Here is a 19920-nt window from a genome sequence, read left to right as displayed (position 1 = left end):
TATTCAATAGAGATTTTTGACACCCGATTTTTAATCACTTAAAAAATGTGTATTCAATTAATCAATTTCACCCTCTTATTAGATTAATTTACCGATTTACAATAAACTAATGACATTGGAGTATTCTTCTGTGAGTACATTTTTTCAACTTTTGTGGGAATTTAGGACCAGGTTAACTTAGAACCGACCAAATTTTATCTTTAATATCACTAAATGTAACACTCTCAACCTTATTCAAAAGAGCAATCTGAATCAAAGATATCACATTAGACCATCAAATTGAATTCCACAAATCACAAAGTCATAAAATATAACTTACTCAAATTTTAAAATAATTATACCACTTACAAAAAATAAAACAATTTATTTATAATATACTTGAATAAAAGTCATGTCCACTCAAGTTCTCATCACGAAACATTGGTACTCCCGCTGAGACTCCTTGGATGATATTTTTGTTGTTGGAAATATGGACTGCAAAATCACACCATTAGCACTGACTGGAAAAATAAATAATAATTCAAAAGTTGTAATCGTAAACTGTGTCATGGTAAAAACCATTACCTTAAACCCTGTTACGAGCACAAGCCGAGCCGAGACGAGACGAACAGACGGCGGCAGTGAGCTAGAGTTCCCATTGTTCTCTATCACGCAACAAGGGAATGGTGAATGCAAGCCTTAAATACCCATTCCCAATAGTGTTTCCAACTATATGTGGGATTGAGCATTACCAACATTCCCCCACTAATGCGAAAGAATTCTTTTGAAACTCGAAAACTATCATTCCATAAAAACAATAGCAATATTAGTTGCTTAAGCACTAGTGCACGTATCTTGAACTAGTACATAGTGATGATGAGCAATCATTCTCTTAGATAAATGAAACTAGTCTTGAATTTTTTAAGATAGGGGTAAACTCATAACACACAACTAACCCCTTTATCCATTGAGTCCTTGATGTGTAGAATATATATACAAAAGTATATATTTGGCCATCTTACCTCAGGATTCTAGTAAGTGTGCTAAAAAATGACCCAACGTTTTTCATAGAATGTGGCTAACACTTCTCACTTACATAGGTTATTTCATTAGGTTTATTTCAACACAAATCACTCTTAACAGGGCTATAAAAAATTAAGAGCTTTTATAATAGCTCATCTTCACAAAGGGTAAGGTTACTTTCTTCAAGTTCATTAATGAACCACCCAAACTCTGAGATAAAAGGTTATTAAGAATAAATATTCAACCTAATTAATAGGTAAATTCAATAAGTCCTTCTCACTATGACCATCCAACTCTTGGATTTGAATTTATTAAGAGTTTAACAAACTCAACCTTTCTGTCGGTAAGTTCATTTTGGCATTCTCATTTAGGACTACCCACTTATTCTAGGTTATGAATTTATTAAGATTAGATATTCATCCAAAATCGGTAAATTCATCAAGTCTTTCTCACTAAGACCGCCTAAAACCTGGGCTATGAATTTATAAAGAGCAATTAAGCTCATCCTGAGCATGTACATTATTCATCATAGGGATGGTTAGGTAGGAATGTACACTATGAGTCTTTTCGTGGTTTTGTTTGACCACATTAAACTTAGATAACTAAGTTGGGTATCCACCATGAATTCCTCAACCAACGGGCTTTAGACCCATCCCCTCGACGAATCTAGAACCAACTTACCCTAAACCCTAAACCAACTTCCTACTTAACCCTTTGGTAAGAAGATCTACTAGGTTCCTTTTCGACTTCACATACTCTAAAGAGATCATTCCATTCTTTATTAAGTGTCTAACCGATTCATGTCTTATGAGAATATGTTTTTTCTTACCATTGTAAGCTTGATTCTTTGGCAAACATATTGCAACTTGTGAATCGTACAACAAAGAAATTGGAGGAGTCGGTCTTTCCCACAACATAATTTTTGCTAATAAACTTCTAAGACACTCGGCTTCTTGCCCAGCTAGGTCAAAAGCTATAAACTCTGACTCCATGGTAGAACAAGCAATACAAGTATTCTTTGTTGATTTTCACGAGATCGCTGCTCCACCTTGTTGGGACCGTCGGCGCACCCCACGACGCAGCGGAAACAAAACTCAATGGTCTCACCAGCGATCCAAGTACGTAAAACTTAAATCGGGAGGAAAGGATGTGAATACTTACAATGGGTTCCTTGAAAAACAGCAAAGACAGCAGTGGGAAGTGGTGATCACGAATGGTTCGAATCGTAAGCCTCCACGAAAACACGTCTCGGCCTCACATAGTTCACCCGATTGAGAGCAAAATTTTATTTTTCCCAAAAACGGTCTTGAGAAAAACGACTGAAGTAAAAACGGCTGCTAGACCTTACCTCCTTTAAATATATCAATTACCCTATCATCTTAGGGTTTTTAAAGTTATTTCAAATTAATAAATAAAATATTATTTAATTAATTCAAATTAAATATACATTAAAGACTTTTAATCTGAATTACAATCTTTAATGTTTATTTAAAAACTTATTTAATTATATCAAATTATATATCAATTAAAAGAGTTGTAATCTAAATTATATTCTTTTAATTCTTACTTACTATATTCGGGACAATTAAAATCATATGTATATCAAATATACATATCTTAACTCTAGATATATTTTAGTAACATACAACAAATTGTACATATTTGCTCATTTCAATCCTAGAGTGTGACCCTGTAGGTTCTTGTAACGTTAGTAGTAATTATTAGAACAATTCTAATATTACATACAATGAGTGACATCTAGCAATATATCATTGTCACCTAAGTTACAAGAAATTATGATTCGACATATCATCTTCGTGATTAACTCTTTTATGTATTACATCATTTTGTCCTTTATATCTAGAATAAGCACAAGTCTTAGAATAGTCACACTTGTATAGCCCATCTATTGTTTCTTGATATCTAGAGTAGACTATAATTAACGAATCATTTGTGATATCACATATAAACTTATTCGAGCATGGCTACGAATTTCTAGTTTCACTCAATCAAGTGGCCTGTGATATATTTCCTATTATGTAGGCAGGACAAATCCTATCTTAACCATATACACCCTACTACATATATCGAGATTTATTCAATAACAGTCTTTATAATGCAACCAATTACGGAGCATGTTTAATTGTATCAAAACATACAACAATATATGTTAGGATGACATTGATCTCAAGTCTGAGGATCATACATATAGTCATCACCATGAGCAATGTTATGACTGTTACATAATAATCCAAAATATATGCTCATGATGGGTCAATCCAATATATTGTTCTCTAACAATATAATCATGTATCAATTCTGATATATTTCCTATTATGTAGGCAGGACAAATCCTATCTTAACCATATACACCCTACTACATATATCGAGATTTATTTAATAACAGTCTTTATAATGCAACCAATTACGGAGCATGTTTAATTATATCAAAACATACAACAATATATGTTGGGATGACATTGATCTCAAGTCCGAGGATCATACATATAGTCATCACCATGAGCAATGTTATGACTGTTACATAATAATCCAAAACATATGCTCATGATGGGTCAATCCAATATATTGTTCTCTAACAATATAATCATGTATCAATTCTGACATCTCTATGTCAATGACAACTCCTTGCCATCAATCAATAACATGTTAGTCTTAAGCGTATTATTATTGTCATGCCCATAATAATACTTGACTATGGATCTTTTAATAATGTTATTATATGGACTTTATTATCTTTCAGTTTATGTTAAACATAGACATATAACTGAAAATAATATTGATAATGCCTTTATTCAAAAAAATTGGTAAATAAATGTATTATTACAATCATCATATGATTGGTCTTTGGGCATACTCTAACACACCTAAAGTAAAAAATACCCGCTCGTAGAGCTTACCTCATCATTATCAAAAACCCAGTTGGCATCACAATATCCTTCCAATGCCGCATGATAACCAACACACTCAAGTTTCCAATCCATAGTACCTTTAAGATACTTCAGTAAGTGTCTAAGAGCAATCCATTATTCACCACTCGGATTATGAGTATATATACTTAGTATGCTCACAACATAAGCAATATCGGGCAGAGTATATGTTGAAAACATTTTGATGTTTCGATATAACAAATTAAGTATAAATGAATTTTAAGATTTTACAAATGATTTTCTTAGTATATTCGATTTAATTACTCGAATATCAAAATATTACTCCAAGTCTTTCAAAGATCAATTTCAATCCTTACTAAAGTGTAAAATTGTGTTTTAATCTTAAAATATTTTTGACATAATTTTCACAAAGTATTTCGAACAAAAACGAGCCTAAAATCAATTTTTCAAAAGAGTGTACCGATGCACCAATCCATGCATCGATGCACCATTGAATAAATTGAACATTGAATGCATTTTATGCATCGATGCACATACCATGCATCGATGCACTCAGGTTTTATGAAAACATCGAATGCACTTCATGCATCGATGCACAGACCATGCATCGATGCACTCGGGCTTGTTTGAAACATCGAATGCACTTCATGCATCGGTGCACTCTTAGTGCACCGATGCACTAAGGGTCCAACGGTCGAAATATTTGAATTTTACACATAGTGTACCGATGCACTAGCCTTATGCATCGATGCACCAGACGCTCCCAACTGTTTTATTAATTGTTTTCACACTTAAACGACTCTATTGACTCCACTAATCATCCCTAATGTTCAGAATCAATTGAAGGAGTATTTAAACAAGCTTAGAAGCCATTGTTCAACAATAAGAAATAACAATCAACAAGAATCAAAAGAGAATCAAAGAGAAAGCATCAAACCTCAAGTTTGAATATTTCAAGCCTATTTTTCATTCAATATTCATTTTGCTTTCAAGAAAACTACTTGTACTCAATTGTATTCATTTTTTAGTGTTCTTTTCTTTGTTCTAGAATTGTGCAAACACATTTACCTTGTGAGTTTTTTCATTAAGTTTGTGAATTTATAATCTTCTCTTTGAGAAAGAGTGTTCTCAAGAATTGGGGTATATTCTTGAGGGAGTTGTAAGGTTATCTCTTTGGCCTCAAAAGAAAGAACAAATTAGTGAATTTGTTGAAAAATCCTTAGTGTGAATAGCTAAGGTAGTGGACATAGACTTTGGTTAAGAAATTCGAATCACTCTAAATCGCTGTGCAATTACTTTCAATTTTCTGCAAAAGCTTCCACCGAAATTTTAATTGCCAATTCACCTCATCTTGGCCAATTCCATCGGTCGGTTAACTCAACAATTGGTATCAGAGCCTTACTCATTTGAAGGTTTAATCACCTCTTGAGTCGATTCAGGAACAATTACATCGATTATCAAGTCATCAATTGCCTCTACTTCAAATGTTGACTCCGGTCTCGATTCGATGCCCGTCAACAAGCCTCCTTTCTTCAATGGAGTTAACTATGCCTATTGAAAGAATATGATGATGTATTTCATTCAAGCAAGTGACATGAGAGCATGAAATGTTGTAGAAGACGGATATATCAAGCCTCTTACTCATCCAAGATTGTGGAGTGAAAGAGAGACAAGAATGTTCTAGCTCAACTCCAAAGCCATCCATATCATATTTTGTGCTCTTGGACCAGATGAATATGAAAGAATTTTATCTTGTACAACCACCAAAGAAATATGGGATAAACTACAAGTCACTCATGAAGGCACCGACGAGGTAAAAGAAAATAAAATTAGTCTTCTAACACATAGCTATGAAAAATTCAGGATGAAACCAAATGAAGATATCAAAGCTATGACGAATAGATTTTCAACGATTGTCAATGGTCTCAAATCATATGGAGATCATTTCAAATGAAAAGCTTGTAAGGAAGTTAGTTTACTCACTTCAAAAATCGTGGCAATCAAAGAAGACGACAATCATCGAGGCTAAGAACCTAAAGTCCTTAACTCTTGAAGAGCTAATCGGTTCCCTCCTCACTCATGAAATAATGCTTGAAGATGAGGTGAACCTCGATAAGATTGACAAGACACCAAAAGAGAAGGAGAAGAAGAAAAACATTGGAGTTGCTCTCAAATCCCCAAAAGATGAGAGTGATTCGGATGAAGATGACGATGACGAGGAAATGAAATTGTTTACCAAACATTTCAGAAAAATGATGAGAGCTTACCGAGGAAGAAAATTCAAACGAAATGAAGGCTTCAAAAATGAACCAAAAGAGAAGGACCCGATAATTTGCTATGAATGCAAAAAGCCGTGGCATACCAAATATGATTGCCCACAATTGAAGAGAAAGGGTCAATCAAAGAATAAGCACAAGGCTCATGTGGCTACATGGAGCGATGAAGAAGGTTCCGATGAAGAGGAACAAGAAGTACCAAACTTGTGTTTGATAGCATTCGGGGAAGATTCTAAGGTAACCTCTAACTGATTTGATTTAGATGATTTATCTTATGATGAGTTCTTAGAGGAATATAATGGGTTGACTTTGGATTATGAGAAATTGTTTTTAAAATATAAAAATGATATTTCAAAATTGAAAAATGAAAATAATCTCATATCCAAGACCAACAATGATCTTGAAAGTAAAATAAAAAATTTGCAAATCAAACTGGAAGAGTTTGAAAAGAAAAATTTTGATTTGCATAATTTACTTTCAAAGGTCAATGATGATCATCAAAAGAAAATTGATGATCTTAAAGCTTCTTTTGATAAAGTTGGATCAAAACGTTTTGAAAAAGGAGAAAATTCAAAAACCAACTTTGTTAGAAAAAGTTTTAGAAACTACAATCATAGAGGTCCTCAATGAACCTTAAAAGGAAAAATTATTAGAAATATATGGGTTCCTAAAGAACTCATTACTACTAAAGATAAAGATATCATAAACAAATGGATACCTAAGGAGACTAGGATTTTGGAAACTAATGAATATGGATCCAAAAGAATTTGGGTACCAAAAATTAGAAATTAATCTATGTTTGTAGGAAAAGGAGCATTACTACAAGGCACAGGAAACAAATTCAAATTCATGGTAACTTGATAGTGGATGCTCGAGACACATGACCGGAGACAAAAGCTGATTCATTGAGCTTAACGCTAAAAATAGAGGATAAGTGACTTTTGGTGATGATTTAAAATGTCACATTGAAGGTATAGGTACTATAGGTAATACCTCTTCCATACAAATTAAGAATGTTTTATATGTGAATAAATTAAAGCATAATCTATTGAGTATTAGTCAATTGTGTGATAAGGGATTCAATGTCATGTTTGATATTAATGGTTGTAAAGTCATTGACATTGCATCTAATCGGATTATGCTTGTTGGTCATAGAATAGGAAATATATACATGGTGCATTTAGACTCTATTGATATGACTAATTTATGCCTAGTTGCTAAGGATAAACATGATAGCTGGTTATGGCATAGGAGACTAGGACATGCTAGTATGAGTGTTTTGCAACGGTTAATTCAAGGAGATTTAGTAAGAGGGTTGCCTAAACTAAAATTTGATAATGATAAAATTTGTGATGCTTGTGCTAAAGGAAAACAAAAGCGAGTTTCTTTTAAATCCATTAATGACATATCAACTAGTAGAGTACTACAATTGATCCATATAGATATTTTAGGACAAACTAGAACTACTAGCTTGGGTGGAAAACAATATGCATTTGTCTTGGTAGATGATTATTCTAGATATACTTGGGTTCTATTTTTAAGTACTAAAGATGAAACATTAGAACATTTCATCACGTTTTCAAAAGTAATCCAAAACGAAAAAGGTTACTCTATCACTAGTGTTAGGAGTGATCATGGAACTGAATTTGAAAATATTGGATTTATTGAGTTTTATAATTCTAATGGTATTAGCCATAATTTTTCAGCACCTAGAACCCCTCAACAAAATGAAGTTGTTGAGAGAAAAAATCGAACTTTAGAGGAAATGGCTAGAACCATGCTTTATGAAAATAATTTGCCAAGATATTTTTGGGCGGAAGCCACAAATATCGCTTGTTATATTGTAAATCGAGTAATGATTAGGTCAATTTTAAAGAAAACTCCATATGAAATTTTCAAAAATAAAAAGCCTAACATTAGCTATTTTCATCCTTTTGGATGTAAATGTTTTGTTTTAAACAACAGTAAAGAAAACCTTGGCAAATTTGATGCTAAAAGTGATGAAGGAATTTTTCTGGGTCATTCCTTAAATTCTAAATCTTATCGAGTATTTAATAAAAGAACTTTAGTTGTAGAAGAGTCTATACATGTTGTTTTCGATGATAATCCCCTTCCGAGGAAGGATTCTTGTGTTGATGATGATGTAGGTATTATACAAGCAAATGACGTTAGACACGATGTTGGAGAATCGTCATCTAAAGAAGAAACAAAAGATGAGGAAACTCATGATCCTCTCGAGAATCCAACCATTGAAGAAAGGGAAATATCTTATCCAAGAGAGTACAACTATGTTAAGGATGGTGAAATTATAGGTGATCCATCAAAAGGGGTAACTACTCAATCTTTTCTTAGAAATATTTGCAATTATGTTGCATTTATTTCATGCATAGAGCCTAAGAATATTAAAGAAGCATTAAAAGATGAACATTGGATTATGGCTATGCAAGAAGAGTTAAATCAATTTGAGACAAGTAAAGTATGAACATTAGTTGAAAGGCCTAGTAATAAATCTACTGTAGGTACTAGATGGGTATTTAGGAATAAGCTTGATGAAAGTAGTAATATAGTGAGAAACAAGGCTAGACTTGTTGCTCAAGGGTATACTCAAGAAGAGGGTATAGTCTATGATGAAACATACGCTCTCGTAGCTAGGATGGAAGCAATTAGAATGTTATTAGCATTTGCATGTTTTCATGAATTTAAATTATATCAAATGGATGTTAAAAGTGCATTTTTAAATGGTTTTATAAAAGAAGAAGTTTATGTGGAACAACCTCCTAGTTTTGAAGATTCAAAATTTCCAAATCATGTTCTTAAATTGACAAAAGCGCTTTATGGTTTAAAATAAGCTCATAGAGCTTGGTATGAAAGATTGCCAAATTTTTTAATTGAAAAAGGTTTTTCAAAAGGAAAGGTTGACATTACATTGTTTTTAAAGCATAAAGGTAAAGATTTATTAGTAGTTCAAATTTATATTGATGATATAATTTTTAGTTCTACTAATGATGTTCTTTGCCAAGAATTTTCTAAGCTAATGCAAAGTGAATTCAAGATGAGCATGATGGGGGAACTCTCATTTTTCTTGGGACTCCAAATCAAGCAAAGAAAAGATGACATCTTCATCAATCAAGCTAAGTACATCAAAGATATGCTCAAGAAGTTTGGACTGGAAAATGGGAAACCTCATGACACTCCAATGAGCTCATCAACAAAGCTTGACATAGATGAAGGAGGTAAATGTGTGGATGTTAAATTATATAGGTCAATGATTGGCTCTTTGCTTTATCTAACTGCAAGTAAATAGGACATTATGTTTAGTGTTTGCTTATGTGCTATATTTCAATCATGCCCTAAGGAATCACATTCGCTAGCTGTTAAGAGAATCTTTAGATACCTTAAGGACACTCTTAGTTTAAGACTTTGGTATCGTAGAGACTCTAGCTTTAGATTGCATGCCTTCTCTGATGCGGATTATGGAGGATGCAAATTAGATAGGAAAAGCACCTCTGGTACTTGCCAATTCCTTGGAAATATGCTGATTTCTTGGTTTTCAAAGAAACAAAATTGTGTTGCATTATCTACCACTGAAGCAAAATATATTTCAGCTGGTAGTTGTTGTGCACAAGTTTTATGGATGAAACAACAACTTTTTGATTATGAAATTGAAGTAGGTACCATTCCTATCAAGTGTGATAATACTAGTGCTATTTGTCTCACTAAAAATCCCATCAAACACTCTAGAACTAAACATATTGAAATTAGACATCACTTCATTAGAGACCATATCGATAAGGGAAGATGTAGTTCTAGAATTTGTTGATACTTTGCATCAATTAGCGGATATCTTTACAAAACCTTTAGACAAAGAAAGATTTTAGACACTTAGAAGAGAATTAGGTTTAACTGACCTATCTTCACTTAGTGTTTAAGATAATTTTAACACTTTTAAGAATAAATGAAAAATGCTAATAATAATAATTTTTGATTGCATTCTTTGCTTTTAGTTAGGGGGAGTTCATGTTCTTTGGTAAAAATTAATTTTTTGTTTAAATGTAGTTTAAGGATTAAATTAATTGATTGAACATGATTAATTTTTAATATATGAGTTATCAATACCGCTAGAGCTTATTAATTTAGCATTTTGAGTGTTTAAAACGGATTTTTGACATTTTTGTGCTTAATGCATCGATCCACTTAACAGTGCATCGATGCATCCCTTTGAATGTGCATCGATACACCATGAAGGTGCACCAATGCACTCCTTGAATGTGCATCGATGCACAAGGCCATGCATCGATGCATCCATCGGGTTTTGGGTATTAATACCCTATTTTTTTCATTTTCTCAAACTTCTAACTCCCAAACACTTACCCCCGTTCGTCCTCTTCACTACCCTAAATCTCTCTTTTGCTTCAAATTAATGCAAATTTGTCAGATTTAAACTACTAATCATGCTTCAATCATTAAAACGTGCAAAACAACATCGCATTCCTCTCAATCCGAACTTTTTCAAGGTAATATTTCAAAACCTCTGTTTTATTGATTTTTGAACTTAGAACTAGTTTTGATTAGTTCTAGGATGAACATTATATCGAGCATTGATTATTTTATGATTCTAAACTAGATTTTACAATCAATTTCTTCAAAAACAAACAATTTTTCAACATTGACTTTGAATTTTTGAAATAAATAAAAAAGAAAAAAATGTTATTTTCGAAAATTATTGTTTTTGATTTTATTATATTGTTTTCATGAAAACTATATGAATTATGATATTTCTAAATGTTATTTTCATAATCTTTTCCCATTAGGATTCGATTTAGAGAACCTTGAATTATTGTAGACTCAATTGAGTTTTGGGATTGATTATATTGCGTACAAGTGTTTTATAATTGCAGGTTACATTCCTAATTCTGATTCCTTAAACCATATCAAACCCTAAATGCCCTAAGACTTCATCAAGTCGTTCAAATTGACCTCCCATTCCTCCTCAACCTTCAAATCCAAACAATCCCGATATGACCATTATAAGTTCCTATTTTAATATGCCAGAACGTCGTAGAGACGAACTCTACCATATGTACATAAATTCTTTCCAATCTTATAAAATCCGGGAAGAGCGTATTCCTTCTGTTCAAGCCATAATAGATATTAACTTCGAATACCTTCCAACTCTCAAATCATGGAAGTTTGATAAATTGTTTCACCTAAAACCAATCGTCTATCATCAGTTAGTCCACATTTTCTACTCTAATGTGGTATGTATTCAAAACCAGACTCAATGTGAGACTATAGGAATTAGATCCTACCTTTTAGGATAATATATTCATATTGACTCCGAGTCTATCACTAGGCAATTTGGGCTAGATGACAATGGTCTATATAATGAAAAAGAAACTGTGGCATATCCCTATCTTCCTAACGCTAGTGTTAGTACTCTACGATCTCATCACAATTGATTTCTCCATTTGATGATCTCTTGGTGGTTTGGACCATCCGGAGGTAGGTACTCCACTCTTCGTATTAGGGATTTATGGTGGATGTATTGTATCCAACATAATAGAAAAATCAATTTGCCACAAATCATTTTCAGTGAACTAGTAGATACCATAAATGATGTCCCTTCTAAATATGTCAAAACTTTAGTTTATGGGTGTCTACTTAATAATCTTTTTATCAAACTCGGTCTTAATGTCTCTCTTGATAATCCCATTCCTCTTCAAAACCAAATCAATCTTACCTCCTTAAAGAAAGCTGATTGGAAACAGGATGAGGAAACTGGTCAATGGGTTTATCGACCCTATAAGCAAACTCCGAGAGCGAGTTCTTCATGAGCACCTGTTGCTCCTAGCTCCTCTCGTACTCAACCTCCACCGGCACCGGCTACAAACGATGATCCCGAGCTTCAAGGGCTATTTCAAGATATTGACGATCCCACAATGCGCCAGCACAACAAGAGGATCAAGTGCCTCCATATTTCTGTTCATTTTTGGAGACATTTGATCTACGGTTTGCTTCCATCGAATCCCATTTAACTGCAAACTACGAAGCGGTGAATCATCGTTTAGACACTTTGGAAGCTCAACAAATGGAGTTTCAAAGGGAGATGCTTGCACGTATGGATGCTCTTACTCTTGAGATGCAAGCACAATTTCCTCCTCCTCCCGATCCTTCTATGGACGAGTAGACCTTGCTTTGTTTTTGTTTTGGATTAACTTAGAACTTTACTTGTTAAAACATTTTGAATACTTTTGGATTTTTTACTTTGTTTGTTGGATGTTTGAATTTGTTTGGATTTATATTTTGGTTGCTTTGGATATTTGAACTTATTATATATATATTTGGTTTGGTTTTCTTTTTGAGCTTAATGATTATTAATTTTTGCATCATTTACATATTAGTTGCATTATAACCAATTTTTACCATTTCACATTTTTATTATGAATTATGATGGGACTAATGGCTAATATCTCTTTTGATTGTGATCTTAGCAGCTTAATCTTTAAATTAATAAATCAATTGGCTAAGTTTTTCAAAACCTTGTTTAATACGTTTAGAGTCTTTTTGATTTAACAAAAAGGGGGAGAAGGGTTATAGGGAGAAGTGTTATAGTAAGGGGGAGTAATTTTTCAAAACTTGATTCCAAAATCTTAAAATTACTAAAATGTTTTGTTATATCAAAAAGGGGGATATTGTTGAAAACATTTTGATGTTTCGATATAATAAATTAAGTATAAATGAATTTTAAGATTTTACAAATGATTTTCTTAGTATATTCGATTTAATTACTCGAATATCAAAATATTACAACAAGTCTTTCAAAGATCAATTTCAATCCTTACTAAAGTGTAAAATTATTTTTTAATCTTAAAATATTTTTAAAACAATTTTCACAAAGTATTTCAAACCATGCACTCAGGTTTTATGAAAATATCGAATGCATTTTATGCATCGATGTACAGACCATGCATCGATGCACTCGGGCTAGTTTGAAACATCGAATGCACTTCATGCGTCGATACACTCTTAGTGCACCGATGTACTAAGGGTCTAACGGTCGAAATATTTGAATTTTACACATAGTGTACCGATGCACTAGCCTTATGCATCGATGCACTAGACGCTCCTAACTGCTTTATTAATTGTTTTCACACTTAAACGACTCTATTGACTCCACTAATTATCCCCAACATTCAGAATCAATTGAAGGAGTATTTAAACAAGCTTAGAACTCATTGATCAACAACAAGAAATAACAATCAACAAGAATCAAGAGAGAATCAAAGAGAAAGCATCAAACCTCAACTTTGAGCATTTCAAGCCTATTTTTCATTCAATATTCATTTTGCTTTCAAGAACACTACTTGTACTCAATTGTATTCATTTTTAGTGTTCTTTTATTTGTTCTAGAATTGTGCAAACACATTTACCCTGTGAAGTTTTTCATTAAGTTTGCGAATTTGTAATCTTCTCTTTGATAAAGAGTATTCTCAAGAATTAGGGTATATTCTTGAGGGAGTTGTAAGGTTATCTGTTTGGCCTCAAAAGAAAGAACAAATTAGTGAATTTGTTGAAAAATCCTTAGTGTGGATAGCTAAGGTAGTGGACGTAGACTTTGGTTAAGAAAGTCAAACCACTCTAAATCGCTGTGCAATTACTTTCAATTTTCTACAAAAGCTTCCTCCGAAATTTTAATTGCCAATTCACCCCCTCTTGGTCGATTCCATCGATCGATTAACTCAACAATATAGTTCATTAAGAACATTAAGCTTGTGATCAATTTAGCATATTATGTTTGGGAAATGCTACTTCTTTTATTTTTAAAGAGATGTATGCTAGGGTTATAAGGAGTTAAAATAGGGATGACGTAAAAACTATCAAATTTCTTTAACACTTTTTCAATATAGTGTGTTTGACTTGAAGAAAATCCCTTTTCAGTTTCAGTAACTTTAACTCGTAATATTATATCGACTTATCCCAAATATGTAATATCAAACTTATTGGACAATGAACTTTTTATTTTGTTAATGGACACAATGTTGGAACTAAAAATAAACATGTTATCAACATACAAACTTATGATGATACAATTAATGTCAAACATCCTCGAATACACACAAGCATCCGAACCATTCACAATAAAACCAAAACTAAGTATAGTTTTATGAAATTTCTCGTACCACTGTTTAGGAGCATATTTAAGTCCATAGAGTGTCTTTTCAAGTCTACAGACTTTGCCTTCCATACCAAGTGCTTTAAAACCTAGTGGTTGCTCCATTTAGATCTCCTCATCTAGATCACATTCAAAAATACAGTCTTAACATCCATTTGATGTACTTGCAATTTGTGAATAGTGACTAGTGCAAATAATGCACATATCGTTGAGATTTTCGTAATGAGAGAGTAAGCATCAAAGTATAATAAACCAAACTTTTGAGTGAACCCTTTCACGACTAGCCTTGCCTTGTACTGCTGGATCGAACCATTTGGCCTCAGTTTCTTCTGAAAGACCCATTTGATGCAGATTGGTTTGAATCCCCTAGGCAAGTCAACTAATTCCCAAGTATAATTAGACATTTTCGATTCTAGTTCATCATTGATAGTGTTTTTCCAGAAACTAGCATCAATAGATCCTATAGTTTCTTCATAAGTTTTAGGATCATCATCTAACAGAAATATTTGAGCTATAGGATCAAAAAGAGAATTTAAATCATTTATCTCAGAAATAAAGAAAGTAATAAAATCTGGTCCAAAAGAGGTTTCAACTCTTTTCCTTTTACTTCTAGGCTCGAAAATAATCTCTTGAGAATACCTAACAGGTATACTAGAAGAGGTTGATGGAATATTTTCTATTTGTGTTTCGGCATTTAGTATTGGTTTCTCTAAAGGAAAAGTATTTTCAAAGAAAACATCATCCCTTGACTGAAAAATAGAATAATCTTCTAGAAGCATGAATCTGTATACGACACTATTTGTAGCATACCCTATAAACACTACATCAACAATTTTAGGTCTGATAGTGGATTTCTTAAAGTCTGACAAGCACACTTTAGCTAAACACCCCACACTTTCAAGTATTTTAGATTTAGAGCATATTCTTTCCACAATTCGTATGGGGTAGAATCTAATTTCCTATGATGTACACAGTTCAAGATATGATTTGTAGATAGAATGGCTTCCTCCAACATGTTATCAGATAACCTATAACTTATTAATAATAAGTTCATCATTTTTTTAAAGTTCTATTTTTCCTTTCAACTATACCGTTTTGTTGAGGAAAATAAGGGGCTGAAGTTTCATGAATTATGCCATTTTTCTCACAAACCACTTTTAAAAAATTAGATCCATATTTACTACCTCTATCAGATCTAACCCGTTTAATTCTCATATCTAATTGATTCTCAACTTCTGCCTTATAAATAAGAAAGAAGTTTTTAGCCTCATCTTTATTTCTAAGGATATAAATTTTTATGTATCTTGAATAATCATCTACAAAAGTTATGTAGTAATGTTTTCCTCCTTTACTTTTATCGTTTCTAAAGTCTGCTAGATCGGTATGGATAAGTTCTAACAATTCAGTCTTTCTATTAGAAACAATCTTAAACTAAGGTTTAGCATGCTTGGCTTCTACACAAATTTCACATTCGTTAAAGCTAGTTATGTCTAGTTTAGGAAGAACATTCATATTCATCAATTTCTTTAAAGCATGAATATTTACGTGCCCTAATCTAGCTTGCCACATATTAACAGATTCAACAATGTAAGAATAAGTGGTAACTTTATTTTCATTAAGTTGAGTTTATATGAAAAATAAACCATCGTTTAAAAACCATTTCCCAACATAATTACCATTTTGGGAATATTTAAGTTTATCTGCCTCAAAAACTAACTTAATCTCTGCCATATTCAGAAGCACATCACTTATCAAATTTCTACGCAAGGTAGGTACATACAGAATATTATTCAAGGCCAGAGTTTTACCAGAAGTCAGCTTGAGTAAAACCTTTCTTTTTCCTAGCACTTCAAAGTTGCTACAGTTCCCCATGTACACTCGTTCACCTTCGTTCACATACTTGAACTCAGTGAAAAAGTCCTTCCTTGCGCAGAACTGCTTTGAAACGCTAGTATCAACCACTCATATAGAATTGTTCTCCACCAGATTGACTTCTGAAACCACTGCAACAATGATGTCATCATCTTTTTTCCATAATGTGTATTTATGGCTTGTTGTCATTCTGGCGGTCTGAGCGGTGTTGGAATTGATAAGCTTTGTGGCCGGCTAGGCCGTAGACATAACACTTGAGTGTCTTTCCTTCAAGTTTAACATTCCTAAATTTCTTGAAGTTTACAGCCATCTAAGGTTTAGTCCTCTTATATTGATTCCCTTGTTTCATGATCTTCTTGAATCTAACTCAACCAAGTTAGCTTTAAAAGATAAATTACTAAGGGAATTAGCAACCTTATCTTTTAACTGATTGGCTACTTTAATCTTCATATGGCCCCCTAACACCTCAAGGAAATATATCTCCTTTTATGCTTGAGAGAATTACGGTAGTCGGACCAGGACTTGAGCAGCTTCTCGATGAGGACATTGGCTTGAAGCACCTCACGCATATGAATTCCTTCAACGATGATGTCGGCGACCTAGTTCTTGTAGTCATAAACTTGATCTATTATCGGCTTGTCATCCGTCATATGGAATTTAAGTCATTAACCGACAACATACTTCTTGATGCCCGCATCGTTAACACCATACTTCTTTTCCAGAGTGTCCCAAATTACCTTGACACTTCTCTCTAAAGAACATATCAAACAATTTGTTTGACATGTGGTTGAGTAGGTGTCCTCACACCGTTTTATTGTCCTTCTCGTATTTCTCACGGGTAGCAATGACAACATTAGCATTGAATATGGTGACATCGTTTAGAACTGCATCAGTATTGTTTCCGACAACTAGGGTTGGCGGCATGGTAGGTGATGGCGTAAGCAACACGTAATCAATGTCAAGTTACTCGAAGAATATCAATATTCTTTGGGACCATCTTCGATAATTCTTTCCATTAAGTGCATCGATCTTGGAAAGATCGAGAATCAGCTTGCTCAAAGGTTATGTCATATTTACAATATATATGAATTCGTTTCTAAATTGTTGGAAATATGGACTGCAAAATCACACCGTTAGCAATGACTAGAAAATAAATAATAATTCAAAAGTTTTAATCGTAAATCGCATCGTGGTAAAAACCACTACCTTAGAAACGAATTCGCCCCGATGTGTGTAATTACTCCAATAGATAGATCATCCAACGAGGTTAACACGATCGCTCCAAATTTTGTACACCCAAAACCCGAGTGGACTGCTGGCCTTATTGCACTTTTAATCGAAAAATATATAGAGAACAACTTTAGAAACACTAAGGGAGTGAAAAGTGAGTTGTGGAGTGAGTTGAGAAGCTGAATTCAACTCTCTCTATTTATAGGCTAGAAATAGAGGTATAATCGTCCAATAAAAAATCAGATGAAAATAATTGTTAAATTTATTTAATTTTAGATAACTAATTAATCATATGTTATCATCTAAAATATTTGTATTTAAACAATCCTCAACAACCTATAAATATATATATATATAAAATCTTTCACATTTTCATTTGTTCTTTCAGAGAAAAATCGTGTCGAAGAGACACGTATTACGACCACGACCACAAGACGAGACAAGACGGACGGACGGCGCGACGACGGTGCGCGAGAGTCCTCCTTGTTCTCTATCACTCAACAAGGGAGTAGAGAATGCAGACATTAAATATCCATTCCCAATAATGTTTCCAACTCTATGTGAGATTAATCATTACCAATAGTTGTCCTATAGTGATCCATAAAATTTGTAATCTATAGGTGTAATTAATTCAAAGAATAAGCTAACAAGCTCAATGAGTACACATCTACTCTATTATATTTGATGAGTTTCATAAAAATAATCATATTAGCCAATTATGAACTTATAGTCACTAGTCTTCCACTCTTATTATCCGTAGTCTCTTATTTAGATACATTACACTTAATCCAAGTATAAGGCAAAACATATTTGAGTCATCACATTAATTATTCGTTAGACTATTTCAAGATGTCACACGACTATATTCCTTTATTCACAATTTATATTACGAATCTCAATATATTCATTATGCAAAGTACTAGACTTATTACAATCTATAAGGTCACATTCATTCTCAATCATAAATACTATCCAAAAGGGTGAAAAGTAAATCATGCTTTCATTATAATTATAATATCCTATATTCGGCTATGAAGAATGGCCGAACATTCTGAGTGTACATTAGATTCCGAAACGAATCAAACAAAATTAAACCCTAAACATATAAACTAAGTTTAAAAAGTTAGGATAAACATTCAACATGCAAACATATCTTAGAATAAATTAGTCATTTCACATGCCATTATTAATTCAACGTTAAAAAAATTGAGTTAAAAAATAATCATTATTAACATCCAATTGAACACATCCAAATTTTCAGATCAAGAGGACGCCAAACAAGTACCTAATCAAACATGCAATTCTAAGGACTAAAACGTAAACAATTCAAAAGTCACATACAAACAACAAACATGCAATTGAAACTTTCATTATGCAATTCAGTATATTTAAGAGTTACAAACCAAATCTCACCAAATTCAGATTAAAGACAAAGTATCAATTAACATTCCATTTTTGGAACCATTATGAACTATAAATAAACAAATTTAGGGTCAAATTAAGACTTAAAGACACTTAGAACCTTTAATGAATTAAATTTTATCATTTTCATCGAATTTTACGGGGATCGATCCTTTACAAAACATAAAGAATTGGATCGATCCTTCAATATATTGGACGATGTCGCATGAGATGCAACTATTCAAGTTTAAATTCTTTGGGAAGAATAATAAATTAGAGAAATAAAAATAAATGAAGCATATATCTAAAATATCAAGAATGAGAGAACGATAAAATGACTAAGAAAATGCAGCCTAATTTAAGCCTAAGAAAAGACACAAATGGAAATGTTAAACTTTGTTTTAACATTTTCAGTTGAGCGCAACCTAAAATATTAATCTTCTAATATTTTCACAACCTAAAATGTTAATTTTTTTAACATTTCTAGTTGCAAAAAAAATCTTATAAAGAAGACAACATTTTTTGTTGTTGCTGAAAATGTTAAAAAAACAACATTTTAGCTTACGAAAATGTTAAAAGATTAACATTTTATGTTGTACTCAATTGGAAATGTTAAAAAAAGTTTTACAATTCCTATTGTGCATTTCCTTAACCTTAAATTAGGTCACCGTAAAATAGAATTACATGTAAATGACACACGAGGTGTTAGAAAAATATATTGAGATTGAAACACAAACATAAAAATGGAGGCAGCTTTAACAAATAAGTATGGATCAAATAATTGGTTTTACTTCTCTTCTCCACGCAATACTTCATTTTGGGAAATACTCACGTGTGACAGATTTAATAAAAGGCTAAAATAAGGTGTCACCGATTTTGTTATTGTTTAAATAACAAAATAAGGTGCTACCGGTTTTATTATTGTTTAAATAATAAAATTGGTAAAAATGACCGGAAACATTATTAGGCGCTACCGGTTTTGTTATTGTTGGACATTTTTACCGAAAATGTTAAAAAATTGATTTTTTAGGTAAAAATAATAATATTTTAGGTATTT

Source organism: Hibiscus syriacus, unplaced genomic scaffold (genome assembly GCF_006381635.1).
Source record: "Hibiscus syriacus cultivar Baekdansim isolate YM2019G1 unplaced genomic scaffold, ASM638163v2 tig00110716_pilon, whole genome shotgun sequence".
Lineage (NCBI taxonomy): Eukaryota > Viridiplantae > Streptophyta > Magnoliopsida > Malvales > Malvaceae > Hibiscus > Hibiscus syriacus.
The sequence above is the reverse complement of the archived record's forward strand: the minus strand, read 5'-3'. Positions refer to the sequence as shown.